Source organism: Eucyclogobius newberryi, unplaced genomic scaffold (genome assembly GCF_026437365.1).
Source record: "Eucyclogobius newberryi isolate DKJ021-1_F unplaced genomic scaffold, fEucNew1.0.hap1 SCAF_11, whole genome shotgun sequence".
NCBI lineage: Eukaryota > Metazoa > Chordata > Actinopteri > Gobiiformes > Gobiidae > Eucyclogobius > Eucyclogobius newberryi.
Window position 1 is genome coordinate 322,346 of NW_027315735.1, and position 16,551 is coordinate 338,896.

The 16,551-nt window shown below is 41.2% G+C and overlaps 1 long non-coding RNA gene across 1 annotated transcript; it reads left to right on the forward strand.

Moving 5' to 3' along the window:
• Positions 1-3,116: 3,116 nt before the first annotated feature.
• Positions 3,117-3,969, forward strand: LOC140346590 (uncharacterized). The gene is made up of 3 exons (XR_011924328.1): positions 3,117-3,160; positions 3,235-3,561; positions 3,649-3,969. It is a non-coding gene; the product is annotated as an uncharacterized lncRNA (long non-coding RNA).
• Positions 3,970-16,551: the final 12,582 nt, after the last annotated feature.

Here is a 16,551-nt window from a genome sequence, read left to right on the forward strand (position 1 = left end):
ACACCTTCGTGGAGTCATGCCATGTCCCGGCCGGCTTCAAGTCGTCCATCATTGTCCCTGTCCCCAAGAAGCCCTGGATCAATGGACTTAATGACTAAAGACCTGTGGCGCTGACGTCTGTAGTCTTGAAGTCATTTGAACGCCTGGCCCTCCCCCACCTCCAGTTCTTCACCTCCCCCCTGCTGGACCCCCTGCAGTTTGCCTACAGAGCCAACAGGTCTGTGAACGGGTCTGTGAACTCCCCGGGAACCTATACCAGGATCCTGTTTGTGGACTTCAGCTCGGCATTCAACACCATCCTCCTGCTCTGCTCCAGGACAAGCTCTCCCAGCTGACTCTGACTCCACCTGCAGGTGGATCACTGACTTCCTGACGGATTGGAGGCAGTGCGTGCGGCTGGGGAAGAATGTCTCAGACACGCGGACTATCAGCACAGGACTCCACAAGGCTGTGTACTTTCTCCTAAGCTCTTCTCCCTGTAGAAGAAAGTTGTAAAGAACGTTACATAGGTGAGACTAAACAGCCTCTACACAAGAGGCTTTATCAGCACAGAAGAAATACAAGTTCAGGACCACAGAGCGCCGTGCATCTCCATCTTGAAGCCTCTAATCACTCGTTTGAAGACAGTGAGGTGAAGATTTGAAGCAGGAGAAAAGATGGTTTGAAAGAGGAGTTAAGGAAGCTATTTTTGTTAAAAAAAGAAAGACCTTCTTTAAACAGAAATGGAGGGCTAAGATTCAATCTTCCTGGTATCTACAATGGCATACTGAACCCCTGGAGAGGTAGAGGACCAGGACCAGGACATTTATATGCTAATCAGGTCCTCAGGGTGGGGAGCCAGGATCTCACAAAGACAAAGAGGATACTAATAGCCCATTAAAAGTCTGAATAGGCTAGCTCGGTAGATACTAGGGGGGAGTTTCTGTTGAAACAAACAACTCTTTCCACTTCAGGAAGGCTCCGCCCAATGGGCTGGACTTACCACAGAATAGTACAAATATCAGAGTTCTCGACCTAAATTCTTTTATTGACAATGACTCTTGGATGAGAGTCGAAATCCAGTCCAGATGACTACAACTGAAGCTTTTTCTACAATCTTCTCCCTGTACACAAACTGCTTCACCTCCAGCCACGACTCTGTAAAACTAATTAAGTTTGCGAACGACACCATCCTCATCGGGCTCATCTCAGACGGGGATGAGTCTGTCTACAGGAGGGAGGTGGACCGGCTGGAGTCCTGGTGCAGCGGTAACATCCTGGAGTGCTGAACTAGAGACCTGCTTCATAACATTGGATTCATTTCCAAGCTCGACAGTTGGGTTTAATAAAGCTCACTCCAAGTCTCACTCCGTCGCTATGGCAACTTAGACATTACATATTTCAGGAGGAAACAATATTTTATCAATATAAATATTTTATCCCAAAACATGTTTTTACTATTATATTAATGTTACTTTACTTGTGAAAACTTGATATTTACCAAATATTGACCGAACATTATTATGATTTATACCATAGATGGACAGTCAAAACTATACATTTTGATCACAATATGCACATAAACCCCTCTTTTTCAGTATTGGCCTCTTTCTTGATTCATTTCTTTAAATTTAACCTCAAATTGCAGACATAATTTGATGATTTGAATGTTGATCATTTATAATGGTCCACACAGGAGCAGAACATTAGTTTAGAGGGTTTTATCCTTCAGCCTGGAGCGTCTGTGACGGTCAAATACTTCTCATGTGCAGAGTAGTGACTGATCTACAGTTTGCCTGTTCATGAATGGAATTCCTCTCCTCTTCTCTTTCTCCATCGTTTTCCTTCTTCTCTGACTGTGTCTCACAAACACAAGTGTGTTCAGAGTCTTAGGCAGTTGTGTTTGGAGAATCCGAGTGTCCAAACCAGCGGCGGGAACAACCAGGGAAGAGCCGTGTCTCTACAGCTGTATAATAAGCTGTAATACAACAGCCACAAACGCACTACAATAAGCACCTCTTTCTCCTCCACTGTGCTGGTTTTAAAGGAAATGTCCAGTTTGACAGAAACGGCACATTTGCTCATGAAACGGCTGCTGTGGAATAAGAAGCTCTGTAATAAACCCACAGACTGTAATCTCTGACTCTGAAACATTTACACATGAAGCACATGTAAAGCACCAACAACACCAGAAGCACATGCACAGAACAGGCCAGAACATTCTATACAGACTCATCAGACTAAATCCTGTCCTTAAGTCCAGCAGCAGCAGCAGCTTCATCAGCAGACTGTTTTGCAAATGAGATGCGGCTTTAGCTTTTGTTTCTTTAGACAAACAAACAAATGCTTCAATGTGATGAACAAATAAAGCGAGTGACGCTGCTGTGGCCCTAAACGTTTGTATTTTCATACTTTTTCTGATTAGACATCTCTTAAAGTGTCTTAAAGCTTCTTGTTTTGGGGGATTAGTTGTAGAAATGGATGTTTTTTGTGTAAAATTGTAAAAGAGACAAAGAGAAGCGACTTGGCTAGTCCTGTGTCACACCAGAAGTCTTGTTGTGCTTTTTTATGAGGAGGCGGGGCCACTCACTCTGAATCAGGAAGTTCTGATTAAAACATGAAACATAAATATAACTCAGACAATGTGGATTTTAGAGCGAAACAGAGTGGAAATGTTTGAGTGAGTTATTATTGACAGGACAATAAAACTTATTACTGTAAATCCAAAAACTGTAAAGTCTTAAGAGCAACTGTGTAGATGGCTGTAACATTTGTACACACATTTCTGTCTCACCTTTGTCTCGTCTCATGTTTTCTTAACCTCATGACTAAAGTTAAAACATAATGAATAAAGTCATATTTTTTTCAAGCAATTCATAAAAGCTGTTTCTTTAAAATGATGGAAAGTTTTGTTTGTCTTTACACTTTAGTTTCTTCTTGTTTTGAATTACAGTCTCTGTTTGTCCACTAAATAGCTTTAAGAATAATTCTTGGTCTTACATTCACATGAGATCAAGTCCAACATACAGTTCATGACGTAGGAGGAGGTAAGTTTGAGCTTCAGCCAATCACTGTGATTTCCTTTCGTCTGTGATATAAAATACACATGTAAGTCTGCCTGGACCATCAGACGGAGACATGATTGGACCTCTCACTGCCTTCATCTTTCTGAGCACCTTCTGTAAGTACAATACAGACATTAAATATATTAAATATTATGGAGATTCTTTTTTGGACGTGTTCTTTTCTTTTCAGGTCAAAGTGCAGAGGAACAAATCCCTGTGACAGTGGTTCAACCTGGAGACAATGTCACATTTACTTGTTCTTCTGAGAACTTTAGACAGGTTTTCTGGTACAAGCAAACTCCAGGACAAATGATACAACACATTGCAAATGTATACTATCAACAAAAAGATGTCAGTGATTCCTTTAAAGATGAACGTTTCCAGTTCACTGCTGTGGATAATATATATGTTTTTGAGATCAGAAATATCAGAAAAGAGGACGAAGCAAACTACTATTGTCAAATGAAGGCTGGAGCAGCCCTGAGCTTTTTGAACGGCACCTTTGTGGTTGTTAATGGTAAACTATTTGTATAACTTAGATTTATATTTCACTTCTATTACAAAGAGTAACTCCTGACACTTCCTGGTCTTGTCTTTGACACAGATGGAGCAAACTCACAGAGCTGTGTTCATGTGAGACAGAGTCCATCATCAGCTGCAGTGGCCCCAGGACGCTCAGTGTCTCTTCAGTGCTCACTTCAGCCCAAAAACAACAAGAGACAAATCCAGTGTCCACAACAGCACAACGTGCTCTGGTTCAGAGCTGGATCTGAGGAGCCTCACACTGGATTCATGTACAACTCTACAAACTCCAGCTGTGTGTACACACTGTCTAAAACTATAGAACGCTCCTCTGACACTGGGACATACTACTGCGCTGTGGACACATGTGGACACATCCTGTTTGGGACAGGAACTCAAGTGGAGATAGGTACGTCATATTTGTTCTAAAAGTCTTATGTGAAGTCTCTAGATAATTGTGTCGACAGAAGTAAATATTTGATTGACTGACTGTACTACCAATCCTATACATAAATGTTTACTTTGCTCAACAACATGAATTATTGTAATATTTATATAATTCACAAACTCATGAGAATACATCTAATCACACTGCCACTCATGTATTTGCCTCAAATGCGACTGCACTGTTCAATTTCTGCACTACATATCATACTCAACTGTAAATTTGACTACAAATTAAGCCCATTTTTATTCTCATTTTTATATTATAGCTTCCATCCATCCATCCATCCATTTTCTACCGCTTGTTCCCTTTCGGGGTCGCGGGTGACTGGTGCCTATCCCAGTGACTTCGGGCCTTAGGCGGGGTACACCCTGGACAGTGGCCAACTCGTCGCAGGGCCAACACAGAGACATAGACATTACAGACAGTCATTCATTCTCACATTCATTCACTAGGGCCAATTTAGAGTCACCAATTTTGCCTAGCACATGCATGTGTTTGGACGGTGGGAGGAGCCGGAGAACCCGGAGAGAACCCATTGTTTCTCTTTTGACTTTTTCATTGTTCATTGCACCGAATCACCAAGACAGGTTAGGGTTAGCCCTAACCCTATGTTTGTGAATTCTGTTCATTAACAATGGCAATAAACCTTTTCTGATTCTTATTCTGATTCAAATGCACTGGTGGACCAGTTTGCTTAAGAAACCAGTGATGTTTCAGCCAATCAAATACAAAGTACATGTTCAACTTCTTGCAGACACTTTAAACAGGAGCCAGCCCTGATTTCTTATGTGTAGAGCTCCACTCTTTTAGCTTCTACCAGGTGAATAACATGTCACTTCTATAAATATAGTTTCAGATGCTCCTCCAGATGTGCATCAGGATCCAGTGACTGTGGCTCTGTCAGTCTTGTTGTCTGGCTGTGTGCTCGTGATCATCGTCCTCTGTGTGAAGAGAGTCTGTGCACACTGCAGAGGTGACTTATTCTAAATGTGGACCATTTCCTCTTACACTTTAATGTGACTGTGTTGTAAGAATGTGGCATATTTTACAGATTCTCCTGATGCTGTCACTCGTCCACACTCTGAGCTTTCTGAAAATATGGTATGAGATGATAATGTGCAGATGTGGAATTGAGATTTTGTAATAACATGTTTATTTCCTCTTGATATTTGCAGGGCACAAGTGCAGATGTGAACTACGCAGCGATGAATTTCTCCTCTAGAAAAGTGAAAGAGAGCAGTAAAAGAAGAGCAGAGCAGGAGTGTGTGTACTCCTCTGTGAGAGCAGACCAGCACAGATAGACCAGCCTCAAAGGAAACAGACCGGAATATATAGACACTTTGTTTTTGCTGTAGTATTTTAAGTATCCTGCTTTTATTCTGCAAATCTTAGTCATAATGCTATTTTCTACAAAACATCTACTTTTACCAATACTTTTGAAATGTAAATGTCTTTAGGATTAAATCAATTGCTGTGTGAAATATAATAACACGCTGTAAAATAAAAAGCCCCACACACTGACTCCATGCTGTTCTCTTTGATTTGTTTGATTTTATTAGACATTATTCTTTTAAAGGTTGAATGGCCGATTTTTTGGGCCCAAATCTGAGTCTTATTTCCTCGTGGCGTGGAATGCCGATTAATCAATCATAAAATGCACCTACCGCTCACCTGCAGAGCCTCGTTCACCTGCAGAGCCTCGTTCACCTGCAGAGCCTCGTTCACCTGCAGAGCCTCGTTCACCTGCCCTAACCCACCTAACCCTTTGAACAATTATAATAATATTCATACATTTAAATTACTGAAATAATTTCAAGCTTTATTCCACCGTTCATATTATTAAATTAAACCTGCAGTTGTCCAAAAAAAAAAAAAGTTTGCTTTTAATTTTTCATAAAATGATTTGTTGATTTGTTGCTGCTTTCCTTATTTATTTATTTTTATCAGTTTTTGTCTCCCAAACATTTTTGCTTATGGCTTTTGCAAGTAAACCAAGGATTTTAAGAACATTTTTTACAGTTTTAACGACATCTAACGATCTGACCAGTCAAATATCTGTCGGAAATAGCAACAAGAAATTAATGACCTGAAAACACGGATATTTGTTTTGGAATCTGACTTCAAGATACAATTCCAGTGTCATCCTGTGGTAAGAAGTCCAAATTTTTTACAAGAAAAACAGCTACTTTCAACCTAAACCGGAGTGACTCTGTTTCGTTCCCCAAACTGTCTAAAGACCAGAAAGACCAGGCTGTATCTTAGAAAAAACTTGGTGCAAAGCCCAAATGATACAAAGATAACGTAAAATCACCGAAAATACAGCTTAGAAACTGATTTTTACCACTTTCAGAGACTGATTTAAATGAACAAAGGAAAAATGTAATACATGACGTGGCAAAAAGACAGCAGACAGTGAGGATCTGTGTCAAAGGCCAAGGTCACAGAGACTATTCTGATAGGGGATGGCGCGATAAGTCAGGTGACGCATGAATAGATCAACACACATTCTTTTCCCAGCGCCACTCTTTCTGAGATTACATCACTACTTCCAAATGTTTTGGCTAAACATGGAGGAGTTAAACAGCTGATTGTGCACGTGGGTGCTGTGGACATGCGGCGGGAACAGACTGAAGTTTTCAAAAGAGACTTCTTGAAGTTATTCGACGTGCTGATGAAATGAAAATCAAAACATTCATCGACAGGAGGATAAACAAGTTTAGCTTCAGCTTGGCTGCTTCAGCTGAGTGAGGGTGGAGTAAGGGTGCTGACAGAGAACCTGCTCCACGCTCTGAAGCATTGGACTGGGCCTGGACAGGGCCCTGAGCAGATTGTTAGAGAATAGAGGAATGAGAGAAGAATTCCTGCTCCATCAGCCAGAGACCAAGCCAATCTTCTAACATCAACAGCACCACAACCTCAGCCTCCACCAAAGGATTCATCAGCAGGCGCTCCACCACCACCACCACCACCACCACCACCACCACCACCAGAAAAGGATTCAGCTCCAGCTGCTCCACATTCACCTCCACCGCCTCCAGCGAAGGAACAATCTTCAAAGGCCTTGGAGCCATCTGTGACAGGCCCAACAACATCCCTGTCATCGCCCCTGCCTTCAGACCAGCACTGGGTCTCAGCGTTGCCGGGACTTATTGTCATATTAGAACTCAAACCAACCCGGGGGCCTATGTAAAAAAAGCCCCTCCTTGTGCTATTTCTGTAGTCACATCACACAGATGGGAAAACAAAATGCAAGTCAGGCGGGCCGATCTGAGAAATGTGATTCATATTCCCTGTGAAAAGATAAAGCCCAGTCCCACTGAAACTAGTCTGAAACTTGCTGTGCTAAATGTCAGATCCTTATGTAACAAATCACTCTTAATTCTTCTTATAATCTTGATTTTATGTTTTTAACTGAAACATGGCTTGACAAAAACACAGGAAATGTAGTTCTGATAGAATCTGCTCCACCCAACTTTAAGTTTGAATCTGAAACACGAGAAAACAAAAAAAGGGGGTGGAGTCTGTGCTGTCTTTAGAGATATAATAATTACCCGCAGGTTGTCTTTTGGGGTGTTTTCATCATTTGAGTATGTATCTTTTAAAATGGAGCTAAAACGGTCTCCATCCATTCTCTTCATTGTTTTATACAAGCCTCCCCAGCACTGCCAAAGTTTTATTGATGATTTTACTGAGATGCTTTCAGTCGTATGCACAGACTTTGATGGTTTGGTCATTACAGGTGTTTTCAATGTGCATGTTGATAATATTTGTGACAGAAACGCTAAAGAGCTTGAGACTGTCCTTGAAACCTTCAGTCTTACTCAGCAGGTGAGAGGCCCCACCCACAGCAGAGTGGCCCCACCCACAGCAGAGGGCACACTCTAGATCTCATAATTACAAAGGGGGTAAATATTTCAAATGTCGATGTGGTCGATGTTGCTCTGTCTGATCATTTCTGTGTCTTCTTTGACTTGTCTGTTTTTCCCAAACCACCGGCTGGTCCTGCAGCTGTTCAGAGGAGACGCATAAATGATGGCATAGGTGCACTGTTTATGGAAATTATAAACTTTGAAAATGTCTCATGTTCTAATGTAAATGATTTGTTGAACTCTGTTACATCTAGTGTTTTGAATGTTCTGGACACCATCGCCCCTATAAAGGCTAAAATGGTTAAAAATAAGCAGAAGGCACTGTGGAGAAATGATGATTGGGTCAGGACACAGAAAAGGGAGTGCCGCAGGGCCCAACGGAAATGGCGCAAGTCAAAGCTCCAGGTTTAAAAAGAGATTTACAGAGAGAAGTTGAACATGTACAACCTCATTTTATGTAGAACTAGGGAAAGATATTTCTCTGAAATTATTGGAAGCTGCAGTAAAAACTGGCGTGTCCTGTTTGCCACAGTAACAGATGAACAAACCCTCCAGCTCAGCTGCCGTTAGAACTCATTTCCACATCCAAGTGTAATGAGTTTGCATTATTCTCTAATGACAAAGTTCAGGGCATTAAAAATGCTATAAATCCTACAATGCAAAAAATTGCCCTAAAACCACCTAGACACAACCGCTGACTCACTTTGCACCAGTAACTGACAAAACTGTCCATGAGATCATCACCAGTCTGAGTTCATCTACAGCTGCCTCCATGTGTGACCCACCAGATTTCTAAAGTCTGTGCTGAACAGTTTGTTAGCACCATCACTCACATAGTTAACATTTTGCTTCAATCTGGAACATTCCCAATGTTTTTGAAAACTGCGGCCATAAAGCCTCTCCTAAAGAAGAGCAGTCTTGATGCCGCAGTACTGAGTAATTACCGATCCATCTCTAATCTGCCATTTAGGGGCAAAGTCCTTGAAAAGGTTGTTTACAACAGTCACAGATTTCCTCTTAATAAACAACTCATTTGATGTTTTTCAGTCAGGTTTTAGACCTCATCACACTGAGATTGCTCTTGTCAAGATGACAAATGACATTTGCCTGAACACTGACACGGGCAAAGCCTCAGTCTTAATTCTGTTAGATCTGATGCTGCTTTCGACACTGTCGATCATGGGATCCTCTTACAGAGACTAGAGGACTGTGTGGGCATCACTGGCACTGCCCTAAACTGGTTAAGGTCCTATCTGGAAGACAGGAAGTACTTTGTTGAAATTGGTAACTGTGTCTCAGACCACATGACCCTGACCTGTGGGGTGCCCCAAGGGTCAGTCCTGGGTCCCCTTCTGTTCAACCTCTACATGCTGCTGTTAGGTCAGTTGATACGTAGTGAAAATGTGTCCTATCACAATGATGCAGACGAGTCAGATCTATGTTTCACTATCGGCAGGTGACTATGGACCAGTAGATTCACTCTGTCACTGCATCCAACAGATCAGTGTGTGGAGGCAGAACAACTTTCTCCAGCTGAACTCAGACAAGACTGAAATCATCGTTTTTGGCACAGAAACAAAGAGAAAGTGTTAGCGTCACCTCCAGAGTCTCGCTCTAAAACCTACAAACCAAGTTAGAAATCTGGGGGTAATAATGGACTCAGACTTGATCTTTAACAGCCACATCAAATCAATAACATCAGCAGCTTTTTACCATCTAAAAAACAATGCCAAAATCAAAAATATAGTGTCAAAACCAGATTTAGAGAGACTTATCCATGCGTTTGTCTCCAGTAGATTAGACTGTAACGGCCGCTCACTGGCCTCTCCAAACGAGCTGTAAAACAGCTGCAGTACATCCAGAACGCTGCTGCTCGGGTCCTGACTAGAACCAGGAAGTACCATCACATTAGTCCTGTTCTCAGGTCTCTGCACTGGCCCCCTGTGGCTCAGAGAAGAGACTTTAAAGCAGCTCTGCTTGTGTACAAGTCTCTCCATGGCTTAACACCAAAGTACATCTTGGATATGTTAGTGCCATATGAACCATCTCGAACTCTGAGGACCTCAGGGACCGGCCTCCTGCTGGTGCCAGAGTCAGGACTAAACATGGACCGGCCTCCTGCTGGTGCCAGAGTCAGGACTAAACATGGACCGGCCTCCTGCTGGTGCCAAGAGTCAGGACTAAACATGGACCGGCCTCCTGCTGGTGCCAGAGTCAGGACTAAACATGGACCGGCCTCCTGCTGGTGCTAGAGTCAGGACTAAACATGGACCGGCCTCCTGCTGGTGCCAGAGTCAGGACTAAACATGGGGAATCTGCATTTCAGTTTTATGCAGCTAAAATCTGCAACAGTCTTCCTGAGGATGTGAGACAGGTTCTACTCTGACAATGTTCAAATCTAAGCTAAAAACAGTTTTGTTTAGCTGCGCATATGACTGAAAGGATTTTTCTTTGCACTCTTCTATTTTATGTTTGTGATTTCATTAGCTTAGACAAACAGCTGGGCTGATTTAAAAGAGACTTGGACTCCGAAACACGTTGGACCTTTTTATTTAGTCAATTTTATTGTATTTCTGTTTCTGTAATTTCTTTGTGATTTTAATGCATTTTTCCTGTTGTGTGAAGCACTTTGAATTGCTTTGTGTATGAAATGTGCTCTACAAATAAACTTGCCTTGCTTTGCCTCCATTCACAACTGAAGAACTTGGATGAAAGGCCAAATGTATTTGTTCTAAATTTAAAAAAAAATCTTCCCAGTGGACGACATGCCAACTTCAGCCTTTAAACTAAAACACAAGGAAGAATAAAGCTTGCATGCATTGCTGACTTTTCATGCCTATGAGAAAACTACAAAATAGTCATTATGTCTATGTAAGACCAACTGATGACACTTTGCACACAGTGGATGGAAAGTTGTGGTTTGTCTTTCAAAATGAGGTGTGAAACAACAAGGCTTCTGTGTATTGTAACCTTCCTGAGTTTGTAAAAATACACTCTGAAAACACATTTAGATTTCCCATAAATCTAGAGGACGTATTAAACAGCAGACAATGACCTACTGCACACATCAAATACTGTTGAACACATACGGTGAATCTGTCTCCTCCATTGCACTGCCACTGTAAAAAGAGTGTGGTTTTCTTTGTATGAGGAGGTCTTTGGGGGTTGGTCAGTCAGTGAAACACTCCCCTCTCTGTGAAACTGCTGTTTGGTTTCTCTGCACAGTCTGAGGTCGACTGGTGCAAAACGTTGTCCTTAACATCCTGCACGCCTGTTCACAGTGATGCAGCAGCGCCCGTCAAGAACAGCCTCGTGAGCACATTCTCGTGTGAGGCGGAAAGTCTCTCGAGGCCTTACCGTGGTCTGTGAAGAATATTATCATGTGTGACCCGTGTATTTATACCTTGAGTGGTAAAGTTTTTAGTTTTGTTGATTTGATTTGAGTTTTAGACCTCGACACCTTCACATACTGTACATTTGACCAAACAGAGCTGCTCTAAAAGCTGCAGGTTGTTGACCATCTGTGAAGGAGAGCTGACTTCCTGTTCTCTGGACAGAATTCGGAATACATCTAATTTTATTAACTAAATGGTAGTCTGCTGCCTTAGAGAAGAGGAGCTCTAATACGCATAAAACTAAAGATATAATGATAATAATAATAGTTAATGAAATATGCTAGAAGGCATGGACAGCAGAGGAGCACATCTCGATGCTCCTCTCCAGGAAAACTCCACAAGCGAAAGAACAATGTCACACAATGTGGCCTGGTATGCTGATTTATTGGAACAGACATTTTTTATGTAAATAATGTGACAAACTGGATGAAATGGACACAAAACTAAACTATACCAAAATGTAAAAAGCAAAAACATATTTATAATAATATAATAATATATATATAATAATGATTTATAATTATAGACAAAGCTTGACTGAGGCAGTTTGATGTTAAACATCTTGAATAATGCAGAGTATAGTGGCATTTGCTCAGTTGCCTCATGGACACTGCGTTGACTCTTCATGACTTGACTTTACAGTTTGACTCTCACATCAGAGTAGAACACTTGTTCCTCTGTCTTCACCGCTCTGAGCTGGTGCTGGTCAGCTTTGTTCTTCTTGTATTTGGGGGCAGAGTACAGCGCCTCAGCATCTCCCTGTGGAAGATACTTTAGTTTAAAATGTCTGACATTTATCAACTGTAAATGTATAAAAAACATCTTGCCTGTAAAAAAAAAAGGTTTGCCACTGAAATAAAAGGTCACAGTCTCTATTATTTGTTAGTGCAGCCTTTAGATTTGATTACAGCACATATTCGCTGTGACATTAAGCTTCTACAACGTTAAAGGTGGAATGGACAATTTTTTGGCCCAAATCTGAGTCTCATTTCCTCGTGGCGTGGACTGCCGATTAGTTCTGCCACGTATCAATCATAGCACGCATCTACTGCTCACCTGCAGAGCCTCGTTCACCTGCAGAGCCTCGTTCACCTGCAGAGTCTCGTTCACCTGCAGAGCCTCGTTTTGCTCACCTGCAGAGCCTCGTTCACCTGCAGAGCCTCGTTTTGCTCACCTGCAGAGCCTCGTTCACCTGCAGAGCCTCGTTCACCTGCAGCCTCGTCGGCTCGTCCCCAGGAGAGCAGCACGTTTCCCCGTGTCTAAGTGCATGGATCTATCATAATATAGTTCCTTCAGTGTACAGGACAAAATGAAGATGGAGAAAGACAGTTGGAGCTGACTCAGAAGAAGCGGAAAATCTACGGGAGACGAGAGATGATGCGATCCGTCGCCCTAATAAACAAACGCACGTGTGTGTTGTATCAGTCCACACGGGGGAGTGGCATGTGCACGGGGGAGTGGCATGTGCACTTCCACCTGAGTTCTCAAATCGGCAAAAAATCGTCCATTGCACCTTTAAATGATTTATTTCCCTTCAGTGTTGCATTATTTTTCACCAGTTGATCTGCAGAGTGACCACTGCACAAAGCCTTCTCCAGCTCAAACACTCTCACTGGGGTTCAGATCTGTAGTAGATTAGTTTCTTCTTCTTCTTAGATGTTTTCTCTGCTTAATGCTAATGATCTGATCTTTCTCAAACACACTGACATATTTTCCATTACAACATTTTGTCTTTCCACATAGTTGTTTCCGAAATGAGAAACCACTCACTGCATCAGTTTAGTGTAAATATCGTGTTGATGCTGAAAGATCAGAAGGAAGAGAAGATCTTTTAGTCTGGGCCTGAGGAGAAAAGTAACAACGAGAACCATAACAATATATTATATGTCGGTGTAATCCCTCATTCGTCCAGGCGTGTTCCATAGTAGAAAAAGCTTCAGTTGTTTCATCTGGACTCAGTTAGAAAAAATAGACGTTTCGACTCTCATCCAAGAGTCATTGTCAATAAAAGAATTTAGGTCGAGAACTCCGATATTAATGCTGTTCTGTGGTAAGACCCGCCCATTGGGAGGAGCCTTCCTGAAGAGGAAAGAGTTGTTTGTTACAACAGAAACTTACCCTCTTGGTATCTACCGAACCTATTCAACACTTTAATGGGCTATTAGTCTCCCCTTTGTCTTTGTGAGACCCTGGCTCACCCTGAGGACCTGAGGACATCTAAATGTCCTGGTACTGGTCCTCTACCTCTCCAGGCGTTCAGGATCCCATTGTACACTACAGGAAGAGTGAATCTTAGTCCTCCGTTTCTGTTTAAAGAAGGTTTTTCTTTTTTAACAAAAATAGCTTCCTTCACTCCTCTTTCAAACCATCTTTTCTCCTGCTTCAAACCTTCACCTCACCGTCTTCAAACGAGTGATTAGAGGCTTCAAGATGGAGATGCACGGCGCTCTGAGGTCCTGAACTTGTATTTCTTCTGTGCTGATAGAGCCTCTTATGTAGAGGCTGTTTAGTCTCACCTATGTAACGTTCTTTACAGCTTTCTTCACTGCAATATATTATACTATTACTATATATTATGCAATCATACATTATGCAATTTTTTACCCTTAATTTTGAATAATACAATCAAGTTTGCCTGTAGGAATTCCTCTCCTCTTCTCTTTCTCCATCGTTTTCCTTCTTCTCTGACTGTGTCTCACAAACACAAGTGTGTTCAGAGTCTTAGGCAGTTGTGTTTGGAGAATCCGAGTGTCCAAACCAGCGGCGGGAACAACCAGGGAAGAGCCGTGTCTCTACAGCTGTATAATAAGCAGCCACAAACGCACTACAATACGCACCTCTTTCTCCTCCACTGTGCTGGTTTTAAAGGAAATGTCCAGTTTGACAGAAACGGCACATTTGCTCATGAAACGGCTGCTGTGGAATAAGAAGCTCTGTAATAAACCCACAGACTGTAATCTCTGACTCTGAAACATTTACACATGAAGCACATGTAAAGCACCAACAACACCAGAAGCACATGCACAGAACAGGCCAGAACATTCTATACAGACTCATCAGACTAAATCCTGTCCTTAAGTCCAGCAGCAGCAGCAGCTTCATCAGCAGACTGTTTTGCAAATGAGATGCGGCTTTAGCTTTTGTTTCTTTAGACAAACAAACAAATGCTTCAATGTGATGAACAAATAAAGCGAGTGACGCTGCTGTGGCCCTAAACGTTTGTATTTTCATACTTTTTCTGATTAGACATCTCTTAAAGTGTCTTAAAGCTTCTTGTTTTGGGGGATTAGTTGTAGAAATGGATGTTTTTTGTGTAAAATTGTAAAAGAGACAAAGAGAAGCGACTTGGCTAGTCCTGTGTCACACCAGAAGTCTTGTTGTGCTTTTTTATGAGGAGGCGGGGCCACTCACTCTGAATCAGGAAGTTCTGATTAAAACATGAAACATAAATATAACTCAGACAATGTGGATTTTAGAGCGAAACAGAGTGGAAATGTTTGAGTGAGTTATTATTGACAGGACAATAAAACTTATTACTGTAAATCCAAAAACTGTAAAGTCTTAAGAGCAACTGTGTAGATGGCTGTAACATTTGTACACACATTTCTGTCTCACCTTTGTCTCGTCTCATGTTTTCTTAACCTCATGACTAAAGTTAAAACATAATGAATAAAGTCATATTTTTTTCAAGCAATTCATAAAAGCTGTTTCTTTAAAATGATGGAAAGTTTTGTTTGTCTTTACACTTTAGTTTCTTCTTGTTTTGAATTACAGTCTCTGTTTGTCCACTAAATAGCTTTAAGAATAATTCTTGGTCTTACATTCACATGAGATCAAGTCCAACATACAGTTCATGACGTAGGAGGAGGTAAGTTTGAGCTTCAGCCAATCACTGTGATTTCCTTTCGTCTGTGATATAAAATACACATGTAAGTCTGCCTGGACCATCAGACGGAGACATGATTGGACCTCTCACTGCCTTCATCTTTCTGAGCACCTTCTGTAAGTACAATACAGACATTAAATATATTAAATATTATGGTGATTCTTTTTTGGACATGTTCTTTTCTTTTCAGGTCAAAGTGCAGAGGAACAAATCCCTGTGACAGTGGTTCAACCTGGAGACAATGTCACATTTACGTGTTCTTTTGAGAACTTTAGACATGTTTTCTGGTACAAGCAAACTCCAGGACAAATGATACAACACATTGCAAATGTATACTTTCAAAAAAAAGATGTCAGTGATTCCTTTAAAGATGAACGTTTCCAGTTCACTGCTGTGGATAATATATATGTTTTTGAGATCAGAAATATCAGAAAAGAGGACGAAGCAAACTACTATTGTCAAATGAAGGCTGGAGCAGCCCTGAGCTTTATGAACGGCACCTTTGTGGTTGTTAATGGTAAACTATTTGTATTACTTAGATTTATATTTTACTTCTATTACAAAGAGTAACTCCTGACACTTCCTGGTCTTGTCTTTGACACAGATGGAGCAAACTCACAGAGCTGTGTTCATGTGAGACAGAGTCCATCATCAGCTGCAGTGGCCCCAGGACGCTCAGTGTCTCTTCAGTGCTCACTTCAGCCCAAAAACAACAAGAGACAAATCCAGTGTCCACAACAGCACAACGTGCTCTGGTTCAGAGCTGGATCTGAGGAGCCTCACACTGGATTCATGTACAACTCTACAAACTCCAGCTGTGTGTACACACTGTCTAAAACTATAGAACGCTCCTCTGACACTGGGACATACTACTGCGCTGTGGACACATGTGGACACATCCTGTTTGGGACAGGAACTCAAGTGGAGATAGGTACGTCATATTTGTTCTAAAAGTCTTCTGTGAATCTGTATTTTAAGTCTAATAATTATAGTCTTTAAGGCGGGGCACTGAGGGAAAACAATCTTAAATTTAAAGATATAAGTTTGAAGTGTTTCCTGTAGTTTACTTACATAAATGTGAGAAAAAGGAAAGAAAAATATTTTCATTATGCCATGTTTTCATATAGATTAAAACATGTGTAAAATTGCACATATTTACGACATTTAAATCTGAAAAATATTCTTGACATGATAGATACAAAAACATTTATGGAGAGAATTATGAACATTTTATTTTGTTTTTGAGTAAACTAGATATAATTACCATAAAAATTGTACATTCGCCTCATTTTTAAGATTTAAAACTAAATCAGAACTTCTGTACGTTCTGCCAAAACAAGATTATAAAGTTTGGTGTAGGTGGTGATCTTTATAAAGGTTTTTGACA